Consider the following 22,668-nt stretch of genomic DNA (forward strand, 5'->3'; position numbering starts at 1 on the left):
TATATGTGTTTTGTAGTTAGCAGTACCTCCTGGGCATCATTTCATATTCATAGAAATGTGATGATACCTAGGTGTGTATGAGTGGTTATTGAGGCATTTTCAAGATGGAGAGGTTACCACAGTTTGCATGTGTATGGAATTGATCCTGTCCTTGTGGAGAGGGAGAACTGATGTCACTTTTAGTAGAGAAGCTTTGCAGTATGCCAGTGAGGCTGGGGTGCTGGACAGAGTGGGAGGTTTTGGTTTGGTTGGTAAAAGGATACTTTATTTTAAGGAAAAAAAATGAAGTCCTGTTTATTAGAGTCTTAAATTCTGATAGAATTCGATGACAGTGTTCTTTTACCAACTGTGGAGGTACTATAAAAAATTTACTTGATAATTTTTAAAGATTCAAGTTTTATATTGAATGGGAGTTAAATGTGACTTCGGATCCTAGATGAGGAGGTGTGTGTTAATTTAGTGCTCGAGAAGCTGTGAGGGTAGTCATGTCTTACCAAGAAGGCAATGCTCTTTGACATCACTTGGTTCCTCCTAGTCCAAATTTTATCCCGAAATTTCCTGTAATAATTGAGACTAATAACAGTCTCTACCAATCAAGACCCGTTTATTGAGAAGAGATAAGAATTGAAGCAGAACCAATTTATCATTCATAAATCATCATCTAGGAGATGGTGAGTTCTCATTGTCATAACAGAAAAAATGATCAAAATTGACTTAAACTGTAAGGCTGTTAGGATTGCCTGAATCCAGAGAGTCTGATTTTTTCTGTAATTCCTTTGTCTTTCCTCTGTATTTGAGCTTTATCCTCAGCTTGATAGCCTGAAGCTTCTGCAGTTCTGGGCTTTACATCCACATATGACCTTGTTGATGGGAAGAGAATACTTCCAATCTGAAACCTGTAGCTCTCAGGCAGATCTTGGTCTGACTGCTTAGGAGAATGGACTATCCTGATTAGCTCAAGTCAACTGGGGCCCACCCCTAGGGGTGGGGGGTAGGTTAATTTTTCCAATATGTGGATGAGGAAATAATGAGGGCAGACGCCAGAACAAAAATAAGGCAACATTAGGAAACATAATAAGAGGCATAGATGCTAAGTTGAAGGTCATATTCAATAGATGGTTAGTATTTACGGATTTTAAAAATTTCTGCTCTCACCTGTTTTCATTGGGGCCCAATTAACAAGAAAACATGTATTTCATTCATTTTTTATTTTTTTTGAAGTGCCTTCTACATGTCAGGTACAGTTCTAGGATCTGGGGATGTAGCCATAAATAAGTCAGAAATAACCTCTGCTTTTGTGGAGCCTCCAAAGGCAATGGGAAGGACCTCATGGTTTTGCTAAGAGGATGTGTACAATAGTATTCCTAAATCTTCTGTGGTGTCTGCATGAACATTTACATTATGTAGCTTGTAACTTACATATAGGAAGGCAAATGTGTGTACAAAGGGGATGGGAAAGAAATAGATGGCACAGAAATAAAAACTAATCATTGGCTTGATTATTCTGACTTTATAAATCTAACAGTGAAAATATTTTGAAGTCAGGGATCAAAGTCTTCCACTTTCTTCTCAACAAAATTGAGCCATCATCATTTCAAAAGCACTGCATTTCTACATTGCAAGTGCAAGATAAACCAAGAGTAAATATATATCTATTAGAGATACATTTGAAATATATATATTGAAATATTTATAAAGTCAGTCTTTATAAACCTGTGTATTCCAGGTTCATGCATGAGTTAAACAGTTTGATTCAAATGACTCATCCCTTTATGTGTGTTTGGGTATATTTGTGAGCATATACGCGTATATTTGCATATGTGTATGTATATGTAGGGTGTATGAATATATATTTACATGCATATACCAGGAAGATGTATAATAAAATACAGTTTTGCTGTGTTTAATTTTTTGTTATGTTTACTAATAATTTTCACCTTCTTTTTACTTTTCCTTACATTATTTGTAAAATGAGTAAATATTAAACAAAATCAAGAGTCCATTGGCCCCTTCTTCTAGAGTGTTGGCTATTTTGCCTAGTCTGCTGAGGGTTAATGTTAGGCACGTATATGGTTCATTTTTCGTAGTGGTTGATGACAAGGAATTCTTTTCAAGTACACATGGAATATTTATGAAATTAACTGTCTGCTAGGCCATGAAACAAACATCCACAGATTTCAAAGAACTGCAATCATTGGAGCACATTCTGTCACCCTAGGCAGTTATAGTATAACTCATTTAAAAAAAGATAATTAAGTACAGTCTCTTACATTGGGAAATTTTAAGATAACTTGGAAATAACTTGCAGCTCGGCAAAGGAATCTAAATGGAAATTAGAAAATATTTAGAACCAGTTGCCTACAGAAACACTTTAAAAGTTGTGGAATACAGTTACAGGTGTGATACACTGTGTTTTAGGAAAGAAGAAAGGCTTACATGAATAAACTAAGCATCCAATTTCAGTGACAGAAATAACTACAGAATAAACTCAAAATAGTGTAGAAGGAAGTGAAGTGAGTCTAAACTAATGACATGGAAAACACAAATTCAGTAATCAGGAGAATAAAGTCTATCTGATTCTTTGAAAAGACAAATAGACATTTGGCAAGATTAATCATGGGTGAGGGAACAAATACAAAATAGGTAAGATAATATTGAGAACAAAATTATTCTAGTAAATATTCAGGATTTTAGGTGGGATGTATAAATTACTAGAAAATAAAACTTGCCCCAAACTGACTTACTAGAAAATTTTAGTAATCCCAGAACAGTATGCTGTGGTTAAACATCTTTCCACACAAAAAGCACCTGGCTTTGAGAACTGTTTTAGTCAGCTTTTCATTGGTCTGATCAAAAGACCTGATAAGAACAACTTAGAGGAGGTGAAGTTTCTTTTGGCTCACGGTTTCAGAGCTTATGTCCATGGTTGACCGACTCCATGTCTCTGAGCCTCAAGTGAAGCAGAATATGGTGGAAGCACGTGGCAGAGGAAAGCAGTTCTGAGCTGAGCTTGGCATCGAGGAAGTGCGGAGAGAGAACTCAACTCACCGGGGACAAACTATAAATCCCAGTTTGTGCTCCCAGTAGCCTACTTCCTTCAGCTGCAACCTATCTGTCTACCGTTGCCACAGTGAATTCATATCAGTGTATTAATACAACTCATAGTCTAATTATTTCACTTCTGAACGTTCTCACACATGAACTTTTGGGGGACATCTCATTTCTAAACCATAACGGTGTTACCCAAATGTTCACGGAAGAGATTGCACTTTTTTATACATAGAGAAGAAGAGGATACTTTCCCAGCTCATTTTATGAGACCAGGAAAGCCCTGATACAATCACCTCTTAGGAGCAGCACAGGAAAGGAAAACAACATACTACTTTCCTGATCTTAGGTGGGCTCATCCTGGGATACACAGAGCATATGCTCTATCTAGTGCTCTATCTAGTTGGAAATTTAGCTGTGTGAAAGTCATTGGTCATCTTATCTTGATCTTTGGTTTGAATGGAGGGAATAAAAACCCTTGTGGAGTGGGCTCAGGAAAGACCAGGGTGCTCGAATTAGTACCAGATGTATACAAACACTGGAATGATTGAGAAGTGATTACTTCACTCACAGCACCATAAGGCTCACAAACTTGGGAGCAGTTTCATCTTTTGCTACTGTGGAAAATGTAGCTAATTTCTCATCCACTAGGTTGGCCCAGTTTAATAAGTCAGGATTCAAGAGAAACAGAACCAATAGGATATAAAATGAGATTTATTATGAGGAATTGCTCATCCAATTATGCAGATGGAGAAGTTCCAAAATCTACACCTGCAAGCTGGAGACCTTGGAAAGCCAGGGGTATAGTTAGTCCAAGTCTAAATGCCTGAGAACCAGGGGAGCCAACAATGTAAATTCCAGTCCAAAGGCAGAAAAAGATGAAATGAGTTCAAGCAATAAAGCAGGGGGAAAGAGGGCTGAATTCCTTCTTCCTCTTCCTTTTCAGGCCCTCAATAGATTAGATGATGTTCAACCACATTGGGAGCACGGTTTTTCAAACCCCAAATTGAAATGCTCATCTCATCCTGAAATGCCCTCCTAGATGCACCCTTTGATCTGCTTAATCATGTTAACACATGAAGGTAACCATCACAGTAAGTATGGCAGGGCCACGTACTGGAGATCAGGTGGAGCAGTGCACTGCTGGTGGCAGTGTGCAGAGAAGACCACTTTGGAAAACAATTTGGTATTAGTGGCATCATTATCCATGGGTATATGAAGTAATGGGAAGAGAGGAGATGGTAATTAATTCCAATGCATTATTGGTAGATGTTTACACTCAGCATTTAATAGCAGTTTCACAATATATTTATGCTTTAGTCAACTCTGTGCTAATAATGCTTGTAATGAAAGTTGAGTCTGGAAAAAACTGCCACTTTATAGTTACAGGAAATTGAATAAAAACTAATTCAGTTATATACATATGTGGATGCAAGAAACTGACAAGGCTAACAAACGATTTTAAGATATCGACACTGGTTATATGAGGAAAAAAGTTACAGGAAAGTTGCTGTGGTTTGAATATGATTTATTCTAAACATAACATTGAAATTTGATTGTGGTGATTTTGGGATTTGGTCTTTAAGAAATGATTAAGTCAATAAGAGATTATACTATTTTGTTTTTTTCAGTATTGGGGCTTGGACCCAGGGTGCTGAGAGAGTCTCTCTAAGTTGTCCATGCAGCCTTGAACTTGGTACCCTTCTACTTAAGCCTTGAGAGTAACAGTGTCCACCCTGTGCTTGGTTAAATTATGCCTTTCTTTTAGGACTGGGTTAATTCTTGTGGTAGTAACCCAGGGCTCAGTTAACTGCCTTGAGAGTAGGTTTTTATACACTGAAGCTTCTCCTCTTGTGTTCTCTTCCCTGACTCTCCCCTTGCTTTTCCCCTTCCCTACATGAGTTGAAATAGCATGAAGCCCTTGATAGTGCCATGGTCTTGGACTTCCTAGTTTTCTCTATTTCTTTCTTCCCTATTTTTTATTTCTTAATATTTGATAAGGATATTTGCCTGCTTGTTTTGTCAATTACTAAGAGAGTCTGTTAGAAATCTACTGTGATAGTGATTTGTCACTTTTTATTTCAGGTTCTATAAGTCTTTGATTTATGTATATTGGGGGCTGTCTTTTGTCTATTGCTAATTTAGAATTTTTATGACTTTTAGTAGATAATCTTACTTATTACTATATAGTGACCCTCTAGCTTGAGTTATGTTTCTAACCTTAGATTTACTTTTTCAAAATTAGGATATCTTTACAGGTTTCCATTTGGTTAGTGTTTGCATATTTTTTTTTATCCCTTTACCTTAGCCATTATGCACCCTTGCATTTTAAGCTACAGCTCTTAAAAATAGTGGACCTATGGTGAAAAATTATGTGTGTGTGTGTAAATGTCTTTATTTCATTATCATTTTTTTCTTTTTAAAAATTCTAATTAGTTATACATGACAGAATCCATTTTGACACATCATATATAAATGAAGTATCACTTCTCGTTCTTCTGGTTGTACATGATGTCAAGTTATACAGGTCGTGTAATCAACTCTGCACATAGGGTGATAATGTCCAATTCATTCATTCCCCTCGGCCTAATCCAAAGTACCTCTCTTCTTCCCTACCCCAACCCCTTATTGTGGATTAGCATCTGCATATCAGAGAAAACATTTAGCCTTTGGTTCTTTGGGATTGGCTTATTTTGCTTCACATGATATTCTCCAACTCCACCCATTTACCTGAAAATGCCATAATTTCATTCTTATTTAAGGCTGAGTAATATATCACTGTATGTGTATGTATGTGTGTGTATATATATATATATATATATATATATATATATATATATATCACAATTTTTTATTCCATTCATCTGTTGAAGGGCACCTAGGTTGGTTCTTTAGTTTAGCTAATGTAAATTGAGCTGGTAGAAACGTCAGTGTGGTTGTGTCACTGTCGTATGCTGATTTTAAGTCCTTTGTGTATAACAAGGAGTGGGATAACTGGGTAAAGTGGTGGTGGTTCCACTCCCAGTTTCCCAAGGATTCTTCATACTGCTTTCTAGATTGGCTGCACCAATTTGCAGTCCCTCTAGCAATGTTCCAGAGTGTGCCTCCCCCTCCCCGATCCTAGCCAACACTTACTGTTGCTTGTATTCCTGATAATTACCATTCTGACTGGAGATGAAACCTTAGAGCAGTTTTGATTTTCATTTCTATAATTACTAGAGATTGATTTTTTAAAAATATATTTGTCCATCAATTGTGTATCTTCTGTGAAGGGTCTGTTCACTTCATTAGCCCATTTATTGATTGGGTTGTTTGCTTTTTTGGTGTTGAGTTTTTTGAATTATTTTCTCTTAAACATTTTTTTTAGATGTTAATGGACCTTTATTTTATTCATTTATTTGTATGCTGTGCTGAGAATTGAATCCATTGCCTCAAACATGCTAAGCAAGTGCTCTACCACTGAGCCACAATTCCAGCCTGCAAGCTCTTTATATATGCTGGAGATTGGTAAAGATTTTCTCCTATTATGTAGGCTATCTCTTCACGTTATGTTTCCTTTGCTGTGAAGAAGCTGTTTAGTTTGATTCCATCCTGTTTATTGATTCTTGATTTTACTTCTTGTGCTTTAGGAGTCCTGTTAAGGAACCTGGTTCCTAAGCCGACATGGTAGAGATTTGGGCCTTTTCTTCTGTTAGACACAGGGTCTGTGTTTTAGTGTCTAAGTCTTTGATAAACTTTGAGTTGCTTTTGTGCAGGGTGAGAGATAGGGGTTTAATTTATTTTGCTACATGTGAATTTCCAGTTTTTCCAGCACCATTTGTTGAAAAAGCTATCTTTTCTACCATGTCTGTTTTTTGGTGCCTTTCACTATTGGTATTTTGTTTTGGTACTAGGGATTGAACTTGGGCACTGAGCCACATCCCCAGCCTTATTTTTGTGTTTTATTTAGAGACGGGGTCTCACTGAGTTGCTTAGCACCTTGCTTTTGCTGAGGTTGGCTTTGAACTCACAGTCCTCCTGTCTCAGCCTCCAGAGCTGCTGGGATTACAGGTTTGCTACCACCATGCTGGCAAACTATCATTTTTGAAGGATGTTTGCTTAGTTGAGAAGCCTAATTTTAATATTTCTTCTTATCCAAAGAAGAATCATTTCCAGATCCTCACTGGAGGCCTGAAGCTGTGGATAGTATTGAACCCTGTGTATACTGTTTTTTTCCATATTGAAACCTCTCACTTTTTTCACTTAAATGTAGCCCTCATAGCTTACACCTTCTCTTTGGAACATTTCAGTTGCTAGCATCACAACTTTTATACTTTGGGACCATTATGAAGTAAAATAAGGGTTATTTAAACACAAGCACTGCGATACCAAGACAGTTGATCTGATGATGGAGATGGCTACTGAGTGACTAACAGGCATACAGTGTGGATATGATGGACAAAGGGATGATTCACATTCTGGGTGAGGTGAAGTAGGATGATGTGAGATTTCGTCTTGGTACTCAAAATAGTGTGCAATTTAAAATGGAGAAAGTATTTTCTTTTTTCTCTGATTTTGTTCAAGTTGGATTGAGGCCAACTGCATGTAACTAAAAGTATAGAAAGCAGTTGTGGGAAAGAGAAACTACTATATTCTCTTTACCCATGTTAAAAATGCCATCCATTTTCCATTAAGAAGTCAGCAGTCTTATTCTTTTTAAAGATATTTGTCTTTTTTTCTTTGTAAGCTTCTGCGATTTTCTTTTTTCTTTGTCTTTCGGCATTTATTCTTGGTGTGCTTTCTTCCCCCATTTCCCATTCTTTATCGATGTGTTATAATTATATCTAATAGTGTCATTTGTTGTTACATATTTGCAAATGTACATGATATAAAACGTAGTTTGGTCAGTATCCTTCTCCAGTATTTCCTCTTTCCCTGTCCTTCTCCCTCCCCAGTCCCTTTCATATACTTTACTGATCTCTTATTTTCATGAGACTGGCACCCTCCTTCTTTTTCCTTCTTTTTTTTTTTATTGTGTCTAAGTTCCATATATGATCTCCATATGACTTTTGCCTTTCTGAGTTTGGCTTATTTCACTTAACATAATATTTTTAAGTTACATCTGTTTTCCTGTAAATGATATAATTTCATTCTTTATGGATGAATAGAACTCTGTTGTGATGTATATGCCACATTTATTTTGTCCATTCAAACATTGATGGACATTAGGCTGGTTCGATTATTTGGCTATTGTGAATTGTGCTTCTATCAACATTGGTATGCATGCATTATTATAGTATGATGACTTTAGTTGTTTGGGACAGATACCAAGGACTGTTATAGCTGGGTCATGTGGTAGTTCCATTTTTAGTCTTCTCAAGAACCTCCATACTGATTTCCATAGTGATTGTACTAATTTACAGTCCCATTTATAATGTAAAAATGTTCCTTTCTTGCCCAAATCCTTTCCAGCATTTATTATTGCTTATGTTCTGGATGGCTGACATTCTAACTGGAGTGAGATGAAATCTCAGTGTAGTTTTGATTTGCATATCCCTAATTGCCAAAGATGTTGAACATTTTCTCATTTATTTGTTGGCCATTTGTATTTCCTCTTTTTGAGAAGTATCTGTTTAGTTCATTTGCCCAATAATTGATTGGGTTACTTCTTTTTCTGGTGGTAAAGTTTTTGAGTTCTTTACACATTTTGGATGTTAATCTTTTAGCAGAATAGCTGGCAAAGATTTCCTCCTGTTCTGTAGCCTCCCAGTTCATGCTCTGAATTATTTCCTTTGCTATGCAGAAGCTTTTTAATTTGATTCTATCTCATTATTAATCCTTGGAATTATTTCCTGAGCTGTAGGAATCCTGTTGAGGAAGTCATTGCTTGTACCTGTATGTAGGGACTGTTGATCTTATGTCTTATTCTAGGAATTGTGAAGTTATCTGTTTTAACATCTATGTCTTTGATCCATTTTAAGTTGACTTTTGTGCAGGATTAGAGATAGGGATCTAGTCTTATTCTTCCTAGTATGGATAACCAGTTTCCACATCAACATTTGTTAAAACTGCTGTCTTTTCTCCAACATATTTTTTCATGCCTTTGTCAATAATTGGTTGAATAATTGGTTGACTGTATCTATATGGATTTTTCTCTGTGTCTTCTACTTTGTCCCATTGGTCAGCGTGTCTGTTTTTATGCCAGTACCATGCATATACCTCTGTAGTGTAATTTGATGTCAGGTATTGTGATGCTTCCAGTATAGTTTTCTTAGAATTACTTTGGCTATTTTGTCTTTCAATAAATTTTAGTAGTTTTTGTCCCTAGTTCTGTAAAGAAAGTCACTGGTGTTTTGATGGGGATTGCATTGAATCTCTATATTGCTTTGGGTAATATGGCCTTTTATCAATATTAATCTGCCTACCCACAAACATGGGAGTTCTTTTCATGGTTTACTATCTTCTTCAATTTCTTTCTTCAGTATTCTAAAATTTTCAGTGTAGAGGTCTTTCTCCTTCTTGCTTAGATTATTCCTAGATATTTATTTATTTTTTTTAGGTTATTGTGAATGGAATTGTTTTCCTAATTTCTTTTTTAGCTAATTGTTGTATAGGAAAGCTGTTACTTGTTTTTCTGTGTTGATTTTGTATCCTGCTACTTTGCTGCATTTGTTTATTAATCTGGAAGTCTTCTGGTGGAACCTTTCAGATCTCCTAAGATTAGGATCATATTATGTGTAAACAGTGATAATTTGACTTATTTCTTTCTCATTTGTATTTCTTTTATTTCTGTCTCTTGTCTCATTGCTTTGGCTAGAACTTCTGGTACTATATTGAATAAGAATGGTAAGAGTGGAGATCCTTGTCTCATTCTAGATTTTAGAGGAAGAAGAGCTTTCAGTTTTAACCTGTTCACTGTGGTGCTGGATTTGAGATTATTGTATGTAGTCTTATGATGTTGAGGTAAGTTCCTTCTATCCTGAGTTTTTTTTTTTCAGTGTTTTCATCATGAATGGGTGCTGAATTTTGTCAAAGGCTTTTTTTACATCTTTTGAAAATGACTGTGATTTTTGTCCTTAATTTTATTCATGTGGTAAATTATATCTATTCATTTGCATATGTTAAGCCTTACATCTCTGGAATGAAACCATCTTGGTTATGATGTGTAATCTTCTTAATGTGTTGTTAAATATGATTTGCTAATACATTTTTAATGATTTTTACATCTGTGCTCATAAGGGATATTAGTCTATAGTTTTCCTTGCTTGATTTGTTCTTATCTGGTTTTGATACAAAAACTGGCTTCTTTGAATGAAATTGGAAATGTTTCACTCTGTTTCATGGAATAATTTGAGGACCATTATCATTAGTTCTCTGAAGGTCTGGTAGAATATAGTGGAGATCCATTTGGCTCTGGGCTTTTTATCTATTGGAAATCTTTTAATTTCTGCTTCTGTTTCATTGATTGTTTTTGGTCTGTTTAGGTTTTCTATATCTTCCTGGTTCCATTTAGGCAGGTCATTTGTGTCTAGAAATGTATCCATTTCTTTTAGGTTTTCCAATTTATTGGCATATAAGTTTTCAAAGTAGTCTTTTATGATTCTTTAGATTTCTCTGATACCCGTGGTGATTTCTCCTTTTTCATCTCTAATTTTATTAATTTGTCTCTTCTCACTTTTTCTTTGGATCAGTTTGGCTAAGAGTTTATCTATTTTGCTTGTCTCTTTAAATAACTCTATTGATCCCATGCTTTTTAAGAAATTCAGCATATCATTGATTCTTTCTTGATTTTAATTATTTCCATTCTTCCACTGATTTTGGAATTCTTTTGTTCTTTTTTTCCCCCCTGTGGTCTTGAGGAACATCATTAGGTTGTCTATTTAAGGATCTTTTGGATTCTCTCATGCAGGTACTCACGGGAATAAACTTTCCTCTTAGACTTGCCTTTGTAGTGTCCCAGAGGTTTTGGTATGTTCTATCACTGATCTCATTTCTTTCTAACAATTTTTAATAGTCTCCCCTGACTTTTATCACCTATTCATCATTTAGAAGTGTATTGTTCAATCTCTGTGCATGTGTTTAAATAGTTTCGGTGCCTTGTGTGTGTGTGTGTGTGTGTGTGTGTGTGTGTGTGTGTTGATTTCTAACTTTATTCCATTATGATCAGATGAGATGCAAGGAATTATATATATATATATATATATATATATATATATATATATATAGAGAGAGAGAGAGAGAGAGAGAGAGAGAGAGTATTTATTTGCTTAGAGTTGCTTTGTAACCTAAAATGTGATCTGTTTTGGAGATTTCATGAGTAGCTGAGAAGAAGTGAATACTGCCATTATTGGATGCATTATTCTATATATGTCTATTCATTTGATTTATAATTTTTAGTCTGATGAGTCTTTACTGAGCTTGTCTGGATGACCTATCTGTTGGTGGGAGAAGTGTGTTGAAATTACCTGGTATTATTGTAGTGGAGTCTCTGAATCCTTGAGTTGTATCTGTTTTATGTAATTATGTGCATAAATATTTACTATCATTAGACTTTGTTGGATTGTTCCCTTTACCAGTATGAAGTGACCTTATTTGTCTCTTCTGATTAATTTTGGCTTGGAGTCTGCTTTGTCAGATATAAAAGTAGCTATTCCTGCTTGTTTTCAGGCTTCATTCGTAATATATGTATGTCTGCCTATAAGGTGAGTCTTGCAAAGAACATGTAATTGGATCTTGTTGTTTCAGCCATTCTGCCACCCTATGCCTCCTAATTGAAAAGTTGAGACCATTTATCTTCATTGTTATTATATAGAAAGGTTTATTAATTCCTGCCATTTTGATTTATTTTTGATGTTTAATTTGGTCATGTTTCTAATTTGCTTAGATTTTTTCAAGTGAGATTTGACTATTTGAGTGCTTTGGGGTCTGTTTTTTATTTCTTTTGTTTGTAGTATGTAAGAATTTTCTGTAGTGGTGGCTTAGTAGTCATGGATTCTTTTAATTTTGCTTAACTACTTCATCTTCAACTCTGAAGGATAGCTCTGCAGGATGTAGTAATCATGGTTGATGGTTATTTTATTTCACATTCATTCCACACTCTCCTTGATTTTAGAATTTGCTGAAAAATTAGAATAACTATGATTGACTTTCCTCTAAATGTGACATTTTCCTCTGAGGCTTTCAATATATTTTTTTATAGTTTTTTATTCGTAGATGAACACAATACCTTTATTTTATTTGTTTTTATTTTTTGATGTGGTGCCAGAGATTGAACCCAGTGCCTCACACATGCTAGGCAACCACTGTACCACTGAGCCCCAGCCCCAGCCCCAGCCCCAAGGCTTTCAATATTTTATTTTTGCTCAGTATGTTAGTCATTTTAATTATAATGTGTCTTGGAGAAATTATTTTTGTGTGGGGCTGTACTGGTGATTGACCTCAGGGCACTTGACCACTAAGCCAAATCCCTAGCTCTATTTTTTTGTGTTTTATTTAGAGACAGGGTCTCTCTGAGTTGCTTAGCACCTCACCATTGCAGAGACTGGCTTTGAACTCACAATCTTTTTGCCTCAGCCTACTGTATCCTCCTTGGGCTGCATAATAAATTTTTGGTTAGCAGGCATCAGCATCATTGTACATTTCCATCAGAGCTCTTGGGTGACCATGTACATTGTCAGTGAGTAGGAATCTTTTTTGTTTTTAATCCTGAGCAATAGTTCTTAACAGTAGACTGGGTTTAATGATGTTGTAGACAGATGTGTTGTCATTCAGACTTTGTTGTTCTATTTATAAAGCACAGGCAGAGATTTAATATAATTCTTCAAGGGCCCTAGGAGTTTTGAAGTGATCAAAAGTGAGCATTGGATTCGACCACCAATTGCATTATTCCCTAACAAGAGAGTCAGCCTGTCCTTTGAATCTTTGAAATCAGAAAATGACTTTACTTTTCTATGAAAATCCTAGATGGCCTCTTCTTCCAGGAGAAGGGTGTTTCATCTGTGTTTGCAGACCTGCTGGCAGTGTAGCCACCTTTCTGAGGGGTCAGAGCTGGATCTTCTGGGTAACTTGCAGCAGCTTCTCCATCAACACTGGCTGCCTCACCTTCATGCTGTGGAGATGTCTTCTTTCCTTAAACCTTATGAACCATTCTGGGCTAGTTTCAGACTTTTCTTCCAGAGCTTCCTCACCCCTCAGCTTTCAGTGGATTGAAGAGAGATAGGGCCTTGCTCTGGATTAGGATTAAGGATTGTTGTAGCTGGCTTGATTTTTTTTTTCCCCATCCAGACAACTAGAACTTTATCTATGTCAGTAATGAGGCTCTTTGACTTTCATATCGTTTGTTTATTCATTGGAGTAGTACTGTGACTTTCCTTTAAGAATTTTCTCTTTGCATCCACAACTTTTGTCCAAGAGACCTAACTTCTGTTTTTTCTTAGTTTTCAACATACCTTCCTAAGCTGTGCTTCAATGTAATCAATGTGTGTATGATTCGTATTTTCATTTGAATGCTCAGAGGGCATGTTGTGTCCCAGTTAAGTTGCTTGTCTTATAAAAGCTTGTTTTGTGGTGACCCAATAATAACATCAGAAATCACTGATCACAGATCAGCTTAACAGATATAAGTACTGAGAAGGTTCAAAATGTGATAATTACCAAAAGGTGGCACAGAGACACATAGTGAGCATATGCATTTGAGAAAATGGCACTGATAAGACTTTTTGGCACAAGTTGTTACAAACCTTCAGTTTGGAAAAAGTGTGTTGTTTATTAAATAAAACAGTGAAACAATTAAATAAGACTGTATGTAAATATATATGAATACGTAAAAACAAATACATGTATATTTTTTCCTATTTATTCATACTGTGGATCTTAGGAACCTCAGTATATGATTTTTTTTAATTGAGAACTTTCACCTTTCACTTAAAGGGAGTACTTTATGGCTTTTCTGTGGCATATCTGAATTGTCAGCATCACTTCTCTTATAGTTTGTGGCCATTGTTAAGTAAAATAGGGGCTACTTGAACATTAACAGCTTGTCTGTAACAGTTAATCTCAAAACTGAGCCCCTAAGTGACTAATATTGTGTTGTGTATACAGTGAGGTTACTCTGCGAAAAGGGAATGTGTTAGAACCAGAGTTAGGTCTTCATGTCTGGGGTGAGATGGAACAGGACAAAGCAAGGTTTCATCATACAACTCAAGTAGTGCATAATTTAAAACTTAGGAATTCTTGTTTATTTCTGGAATTTTCTACTTAATATTTTTGGACTGTCATGACTGTGGGTAACAAACAGTGCAAAATGAAAGTGTGGATTAGGAGCTATGCACCTGCCCAGTACTGGGATTGCTGGGCCTTGATACTTGTTTTGAGGAACCTCCCTGTACTTCTCCATGATGTCTGTACTAATTTGCATTCTTATTCATAGAGCTCAAGAATTCCCTTTTCTTCATTTGCTATCATTTATTTTTGATAATAGCCATTTTAACTGGTGTGAGGTGATACAAAATTATAATTTTGTATTTTCCCTGATGATTAGTGATACTGAAAATTTTTTCATATACTTGTTGACATTTTATACATCTTTTCATGAGAAGTTTTTGTTAACATCCTTTGCCATTTTTTTAGTCAGATTATTTATTCTTTCGCTATTGTTTGCGTCTCTATATATTTTGCACATTAACCCCTTACCGGTTATATAGTTTACACATATTTTTGCCCATTTTGCAGGTTGTCTCTTTACTCTTTTGATTATTTTCTTTGTTATGTAGAAGCTGTTGGTCTGAAGTAATTCCATTTGTCTATTTTTCCTTTAGGTAATATTCTTGTTTTAAAAACTTAGTAAGTGGTTATTATCCTGTGTATCTTTCTGTAAATACATGTTTTATTTAGTGGATTTATCTGTATTTATACTCTTAATTCTTTTCTTTCTTGTGTGTGTGTGTGTGTGTGTGTGTGTGTGTGACTTTGTTGAATAACTGTTGCCTAATTTTATTTTTTCTTTTTGATGTATATTTAGAATACTTACAGTTCTTTGCTGTTCTGCATATGCTCTGTTGAATGCTATCTTGAGTATTTTTTGTTACATGATAGAGATTTTCTGTACACCTGAGAACTGATGGACTGTATGATATGTGATTTGTTAGCCCCAGTTCTCACTCCCCTGGGAAGTGGGTGAGTTCACGTGCCCCAGCTCTAGCCATACTTGATATCATGTGTGGTCATAATTAATTTATTATGGATTAAAAAGAGAGTAGATAGCCACATGTATGCCTTGTATACTCCCTCATTTATGAGTCTAAGGTGGTGGTGGGAAGGTAGAATGAATGTGAGAACAAAGATGCTGGCACCACTCTGTAGTCATTTATGCTTATATGACTGTGTTTATTTGTGTTTTTAGTGAATAATTACGTTCAAATTTCTTAGTTTTCCTTTCTACTAGAATAACTGCTGGTATCATCCAAACACGGTCTCTTACTTTAAGAAAGTGAAGGGGTCCTGAAGCTAGAAAGCTTGAAAAGTGTTGCTTTAAACATGTAATAGCTGTACAAAAAACCAATATTTTATTCTTGTAGAGAGTGGTCATCGGGAAGGAAAACAAAGGTAATTTAGTTCCTTTAATAGATGAAAAAATTAGTTGACTTTTAAAGTTTTGTATTAATTTTAAATAAATTTTCAATTCTTTGCCTTAAAATTTGTTTAAAACAAGATTATATTTGTAAATAAAATACTTTGCAGGTGCTGATCTTAAAGAAAGAGCCAAAATGCATGCCAGTGAAGTTGGACCTTTTGTCTCCAAAATAAGAGCGGTGATTAATGACATAGGTAAGCATAATTAAATTCTCCTTTTAGCATGCCAAAGATGATCTTCAATGTCAGACATAAATAGTTGCATATTGTCTTTATGTATAAACTTTGGTCATATATTATTACTCATGGCTAATAACTGGCTAATTTATTTGTTATATTCATAATTGCCAAAAATTGGAAATAAATGATTGAACAGACACACAAACTATATATCCATACTAACACAGCATCCTTAGCAGTTGAAACGAACAAACTGATATGCGCAACAACATGGATGACTGTCAGACATTATGTTGAGCAAAATGAGCTAGATACAAAAGATTGCATACAATATGACTATATGCATAAGAAATTCAAAGGCTTGTGAAACATTTTACTGTTAAATCAAAATGCTGGTTATATCTAAGGGAATTGGTTACTGACTGAGAAAGAAATGAGCAAAATCAGTTCTAAAAAAATCTGATTAGTGCATTATAGTTATGCATAATGGTGAGGTTCATTTTGACATATTCATATATGTCATGTTTAATTTAAAAAATTATGTGAAATATTTTATAATTACAGATACCTCGTATGTATATCTTTTAAATAACTGCCTACACAAAAAATTTATGGATTTGTATTTTTTGTTTTTTATATAAATATGGTCATACTATTTCCTTAGAATTATAGTACATGTAGCAGTGTACTTTATTGTTATCAATTTTTAATTTTACTATTACATATTAATGTAGTCTTAGCTAAGATTTTAAATCATTTCTTCATTTAATGAACATTGTAGGTTTTAAAATTTTTTTCACTGTTTTTGTTATTTATACTCAATCAGTGAATGACCTTTAATGTGGGGACAAGTGCATCAAGTACTCCATACATGGCATATTTTAAGGGCATTGGAGTGGCAGGCCACTCTTCTCGTGCTGGGCATGTGAGTGGCAGACCGCTTAGTCACTACGTGCATCTCTGGGTGTGAAACTGTGTTTCGGTCCCTATGCTTGTTCCACAGCCTGCTCTTCAATTGGTTGCTGCAAGGACAGTTAGCAAAAATTGTATTGGTGGCTGCCTGTCATCTGCTTAGCTACTGTCTGAGTATATATGCATGGTAACTGCGCAAGAAAATCAGACCTGCTTCCTGCTTGGTCTCTGGAGGTCTTGATCAGGGACTTCGTAGCCACTCTCTCCTCTACCCTGTTCTGTGTACCTCCTCGCTAGACAAGAGAGAGCTTTTACATAAGAGACATTTTTGCATAGACATAGAGTCTTAAACATGAAGTTGCTATTCCAAGTATCATTTGTTCATTTTTTATTTTGTAAGTCCTATCAAATTGTATCCCACAAATATAATAATTTATTTATTACAAATTTATTGGTACATAATTATATATAATAGTAGGATTCATTATGCCATATTCTTACATATGCATGATTTGATCAGTCTCATCCTCCCTAATCTTCCCTTCTGTTCCACTCCTCCCGCTCCCTTCTCTTTGTCAAGAGAAAAGGTCAGCTAAACATATTAACTTGAAATTTTTCAACTAAGACATGCTTTCCCCCTCTGTAAGTTGTCTTTTCACATCCTTCATCCTTTTGTAGGATTATTAATAAATATTTATTTTAAAGACTTTTCAGGACATGTTGCTGGGGATCAAACTGGGTCCTCTGGTGTGACAGGCAAGTGTGCTACCACTGAGTTATAACTCAAGCCCTAAAAGAATTTTGTCTGTTAATCTTTTGTTCAGTGTGTTACAGATAATGTCTTTTAATGCACCACCCTAATTTGAGTTTATTAGCTTTAAATTTAAAACTTTTAGTATGTTGACAATACAAGGTTCCCATCTTTATTCTTTTTCCTTCAAGATTTTCTTTGTTGATTCTCATACTTTAGTTCTTCCAGATGTATTTAGTACTTAATTTTTTTTAAAGCAAAGCAAAGAGGGAAAAAATACTCCGTTGGGTCTTTGATTGGAATGCCACAAAACTTGGACATTTTTATGATACTAAAACCTTTTCAAACATGGTATGCATGGCTCCTGTTTTGGAGCTTCATTCATTTGGGGTGGTGCTCTCATTCATTTTTAAATGACTTCAAGGAAGTTTAATGGTTTTTTTCACATTGGTCTTGTTCTTCTCCCCCCCACCCCTAGTATTTATTTCTAGTTATTTTTTTAAGCATTTATGCCTTTAAATGTGATCTTCCTCCTACTTTTATAGCAATCTTATTATCATAGGTCCGTCCATAGGACAGTTACTGAATTTTTATGTAGTTATTTTATATCAGTCCAGCTTAGTAATAACTTGCATTATTGTTCTTCCTTAATTTGTATTTTCCACATGAAGTGTTCATTGCCTTATCAATCATTATCAATGAATAAAGCATTTTTATCTTTTATTTTCCCACATTTTTATTAGTGCCTTATAATTATACGTAATAGTGAGAGTCATTGTTACATATTTGTACATGCACATGATCCCAATAATTAAATCTTACATATTTTAATACATATATATTTTCACATTGGCTAAGACCCTTTAAAATATTCATTTGTTGCAACCTTATCTGTTTTAATTTTGGTGAGATTGTTAATGTTTTTTAGTTGAGGAAAAAATGTCAAAATTTGCTAAATGCTTTTAAAATGTCAGTTAGTATTTATTAGAATATAGCTCAATTAGCCTGTAATATACAGAGTAAAATCTTAATAATTGACTTACCAGGGCTACGCTGTCCTGGTATGACTAGAATAAGCCCTACCTGATCATTGTGATTAGGGGTGGAAGTGGTTTTTAATATGGATTCAATTTTGAATATTTCTGGTGTAATTACAAATGAGATTGTTTTAATTTTGTTTTTTTGGTTACTCTTTTCTGGTTTGTTAAAGTTTATTTTGTTCATAGAGCATGGTAAAGCTTTCCATCTTTTCCTGTGTGGTGTAGAGAAGTACTTTCTTACTTAACTGGCTGGTGGAATTTGTTTCCTCTTGGGGCCCAATGTGGTTTTGTTAGTGTCGTTACTCTCTACCCCTTTTTTTTGGCTAAAATTTAAAGTTTTTTGTGTTGATTTGCATAGTGGTCATGGACTTAATTGCCTCTTCCTCCTGATCTGTGTCCTGTGCTGGTTTGGTCTTAGGCCCCTGCTTCTCTTTCCAGCTTAAACCTCAGGTTCAGATTCTCCTGAGACAGATAATGAATTTAGTTTAATGTCAATCAGAGAGCTCAGTCTTGGAAGTAAAATTTCATGTTCCCTGTAACTTTTTAAGTATTGGGTTTTAAATTAAGACTGGTCTCATTGTTTGTTTAAGTCACCCTAATGTTTTTTCCAGAATCTCCATTTATGGTTTCTGAACTTGGAACTCATCTTTGCAGCAGCATTTTTCTTTTCTGTGATATAATATAGCTTTTTTCCTCTACATCTTGATCTAGTCTCCTTTTATTCTCCAAGAGCTCCTCAGTATTTCTTAATAATAATTCATTATTGCCACATTTTGGTAGATTTAAAAATTTTAAGGCATCTGTTGTGATGTTCAGTGAGATTTTGAAAGGCATGTAGAAACTTAAGTATCTTGCTCTAACCTACTTTTTTGATACTGGGAATTGAATCTAGGGGCTCTTAACTACTGAGACATATCCCTAGGGATGCCCCCCTACCTTTTTTCCCCCTAGCCCCTTTTATATTTTATTTAGAGTCTCACTAAGTTTCTTAGGGCCTTACTAAGTTGCTGAGTCTGGCTTTGAACTTGTGATCCTTCTGCCCCAGCCTCTTGAGCCACTGGGATTACAGGAAAGTGGCCACTGTGCCCAGCCTAATATGTGAAAACTAGAGGCAGGTGAACTTTCTTAAAAGAAGTAATACGATAGGCTCTGCAGGCAATGTGATCTCTGTTGCAGCTACTCAACTTTGACATTACAGTGTAAAAGGAGACTCAGACCATCTTTGAACATTTGTATAAGCAAATGTACATGGCTCTTTTTGCAGTAAAGTTTTATGCATACTGAAGTTTTAATTTCATAAAATTTTCATGTGTCATGAAATAGTATTTAAATTTTTTGTTAGCTATTTAAAATATAAAAAGCATTTTTAGCTCATAGTGTGTACTAAAATGAAATTAAGCACTGACCACCCTCCCTTTTTAAATCTCAGTTTTCTTCTTTTTTTTTTTTTTAAGGGAGAGGGAGAGGGAGGGAGGGAGGGAGGGAGAGAGAGAGAGAGAGAGAGAGAGAGAGAGAGAGAGAGAGAACTGTTTAATATTTATTTTTTAGTTTTTGGTGGATACAACATCTTTATTTTATTTTTATGTGGTGCTGAGGATGGAACCCAGTGCCCTGCACATGCCAGGCGAGCGCGCTACCGCTTAAGCCACATCCCCAGCCCAAATCTCAGTTTTCTTCTAATTTCTTTATTTTTCCTCATTTGAAATTAATTCTACCTTCCATTATTTTAATTTGTTTAGTTTTAAAATTGACCGGTTTCCAGTTCTAACTTGGACAGCTTGCTTCATGGTTAGCTCAGGAAATTTTCATTGTTATTTGGAGACTTAAGGGTTTTAAGTCCTTTATATTCTGTGGTAGGGAGCTTAAGATATTACACTTAGGGATTTGCATTCTTGGTAAGATTTAGGAACCAGAATGGAGCATAAAACTTGCTAATGAGTAGAGGGATAGAAGGAGTAGGAAGAAAAAACAAAACCACAAGTTCCTATAGTCTTAAAAAATGGAAGGACAGGGCTGGGGATATAGTTCAGTTGGTAGAATGTTTGCCTACCATGACAAGGACCTGGGTTCAATCCCCAGTGAAACCAAAAAACAAAAACAAAAAAATAGAGAAGAAAGAAGCATACAAATTAAGAACAAACTAAGTAAGATGCTGTTGAAATATGGCTAATGGTTAATGGTTACCATTAATATCAGTCAGTTAAACTTGCTATTAAAGTTAAAATCCCCAGTTATGTGTTGTTAATAATGGCAACATCTTGTGTAGCTATTTTTTTAATTAATATTTATTTTTTAGTATTTGGTGGACACAACATCTTTGTATGTGGTGCTGAGGATCGAACCCGGGACACACGCATGCCAGGCGATCGCGCTACAGCTTGAGCCACATCCCCAGCCCCAGTGTGTAGCTATTTTTGTACCAGAAGATTGCTAACCAAAAGAAAGGGATAGGTTAAAAAAAAAAAAAAAAAAAAAAAAAAAAAAAAAAAAAACAAGTCATTATTAATGAGTTACTATATATGATAAAAGGTTATTTTTCAGGAAGCATAACCCTAAGCCTGTGTATATACAGATAAAATGATATGGAAAAATTGACTAATTTATTATCATCAGTGAAATTATAATCATTGTGGATAATTTTAACTCATCTCCTTCAATTTATCATGAGGTTAAAACCACAAAGTTAATAAAGATAATGATTTAAACATGGTTGCCAAGTTTGGTTTAATGAACTCTTAACCCCAGATCAGAGAAAGCTATTGTTCTCATGAATACAAAAAATGTGTTATCCGGCCCCCAAAGTTTGTTAAATTTCAGAAAATTGATACACAGAGACCACATTTGCTGTTCACAATATAGGTAAGTTAGAAACAAAATATGCCAACATAGAAAACCAAATATTTGTCAATTTAAAAGAAACTATTAATTAGCTCATGAGCCAGAGGAGGAACTGTAGAGGGGGAAAAAGAATTCTAAGCATAAATCATTAGGCCGAGCATGGTGATGCATCCTGTAATCCCATTGACTCTGGAGGCAGAGGCAAGAGGGATGCAAGTTTGAGGATAGCTGTAGCATCTTAGTGATACTGTGTCTCAAAATAAAAATAAAAAAGAACTGCGGTATAGTTCAGTGGCAAAGGATTCTGGGTTAAATCCCCACTACTGAGAGAAAAAAAGAAGGGGAAGAAGAGGATTGATTGTTGTATATTCAATACATGAGATTTGGCCAAAGAGTTACTTGAGGGGAAATTCACAATCTTGAATTCATATGTTAGTAAGAGAAAAATCAGTGACAATAAATAATTAAGCTTTACCTTAAAAAGTTATTTTTGAAAAGTTGTAAACCCAAGAAAGTTCAGGGAACTTTCAGAGGCAAGAAGACAGATAAAATAGAGAAGAACAAATTCTCAGCCAAGCCCTTTCAAGGGAGTACAGTGCATTTAATAATACATACAGTGCAAATGAAAAAAGACAAGATTATAGACACTGTAGAGACTGTGAAGATAAAAAGAAAATGTCTTGAGAAAATTGTGCCAGTAAACATGAAATTTTGGTTTCAGTGGGTTGGGAATATAGCTCAGTTGGCAGAGTGTTTACCTAGCATGCACAAGTCTCTGGGTTCAACCAGCACCAGAAAACCAAACCAAAACAGAACAAAAGCAAACAACAACAACAACAACAACAACAACAACAACAAAAGAAGAAATCTTGGGCTAGAATAGTTTTAAATGTTGAAGATGTACATTTCAGGCATTTTGCTGAACTTGCAAATAACAGATCATTACAATCTTATATAAATGATTCTACAGTCAAGTCTAGTGAGAATTTACTTCTAAACTCATCTTTTCACATCCGTATCATCATTTTATACCTGTGTACCCTTTATACCTAAGTATAAAATAAACAGTGGGAGAAAGGAATATGAGGAACTCATCTATATGAGTATAGATGAAATCTAGCTGGTTGTCAAAAAAGACCAAGGAATGTAAGGGTGGTTTCTATTTGAAAGAATTAATTTTTATTTATGATATTTAGCAATTAAGATAAAGCATAGATTGAGAAAAAGCATTTGAGAAATATCAACAGGTATTCATGAAAAAAAGCTCACAGTTAATTAGAAATAGAAGGA

General features: G+C 35.0%; 1 pseudogene across 1 annotated transcript in view; it reads left to right on the top strand.

Annotated features, from left to right (window-relative positions):
• The window catches only part of LOC144251375 (methylglutaconyl-CoA hydratase, mitochondrial-like), a 115,902-nt pseudogene that overhangs the window by 12,715 nt on the left and 80,519 nt on the right, over positions 1-22,668 (top strand). The window contains exon 3 of the transcript XR_013342676.1: positions 15,766-15,852. The product of XR_013342676.1 is annotated as a methylglutaconyl-CoA hydratase, mitochondrial-like (transcript). The remainder of the gene's footprint in view (positions 1-15,765; positions 15,853-22,668) is intronic.

Source organism: Urocitellus parryii (assembly GCF_045843805.1).
Source record: "Urocitellus parryii isolate mUroPar1 chromosome 13 unlocalized genomic scaffold, mUroPar1.hap1 SUPER_13_unloc_14, whole genome shotgun sequence".
In the NCBI taxonomy this organism is placed as follows: Eukaryota; Metazoa; Chordata; class Mammalia; order Rodentia; family Sciuridae; genus Urocitellus; species Urocitellus parryii.